Genomic DNA, 1042 nt, shown 5'->3' on the forward strand with positions numbered 1-1042 from the left:
GGCTGCTAACTGTAAGACTAGAGATTTGAGTCCACCCAGAGGCATTTCAGAAGAAATGCCTGGTGATCTATTTCTGAAAAATCAACCACTGGAAACTCTAAGGAGAACAACAGTTCTACTCTGATATACATGGAGTCACCATGAGTCAGAATTGATCAAACAGCAACTCGTCTGGTCTGGAGAAATATATATAGAAAGAGAAACTATAAGTTTCAGCCAATGTATCTTGAACATGCTAGTAGTCGCAGCAAACATACCAACTCCATCACTAACTTTTGCTGTTCAGCTGTTTGAGGGCTCACCTTCCCAGCCAAGGATGCACCTACGTGTGCTTTCTTGGCTTTGCTCCTGGGGGGAGCCTACTCACGAGTGATTTGTTCTTACAAAAAAGGGGAGAAAGAAAGGTAAGCCTGTCTACTAGGAATTGTCATGACTCCCCTTCTCCTGCACAGCACCCTTCAGAACTTCCCCACAGGCCAAAGTGCCACTTTCCCCTTAAGAGAAATGTGTGCAGGACAGGAAAACAGGAAGCTCTGTGGAGCAATGACCACAGGAGATTCCTCCTCCACATCTGCTGCAGCCTCCATAGAGAGATCAGGGGTGGGTTTCATGTGAGAAACTGTCCCCTCAGAGGCTGTCACCCAGGCATATCAACTTGGGAATGAAATATAGTTGAGATTCTGGAAATTGATCCGTTTAAAATTATTCATGTAACTGAAATGTAATCCAGTTATACAATATTGGATTATTTTCTAGCAGTCATGGCTAAATCTTTTACAAGATTTTTTCAGATTCCATGTATTACTCGATGGAGTAGTAAAAAAACAAAACAAACAAAAAAACTCATTTCCCCAACCTCTGAAAAGACTTTGCACTCTCAGGAGTTTGTGTCCCTCAATTTGAAAACCCTCTGGGAATGGGAACAAAGATTTGTTTTTCAAGGGAACTCTGGCGACCCAGTGCCAAAGACATTTGACTGCTAACCAGAAGGCTGGTGGTTCAAATCTACCAGCCACTTCTTGGAAGGAAGACTGGGCAATCT

The sequence above is a fragment of the Orycteropus afer genome, unplaced genomic scaffold, assembly GCF_000298275.1.
Source record: "Orycteropus afer afer isolate SDZICR_OR568_19922 unplaced genomic scaffold, OryAfe1.0 scaffold00366, whole genome shotgun sequence".
In the NCBI taxonomy this organism is placed as follows: domain Eukaryota; kingdom Metazoa; phylum Chordata; class Mammalia; order Tubulidentata; family Orycteropodidae; genus Orycteropus; species Orycteropus afer.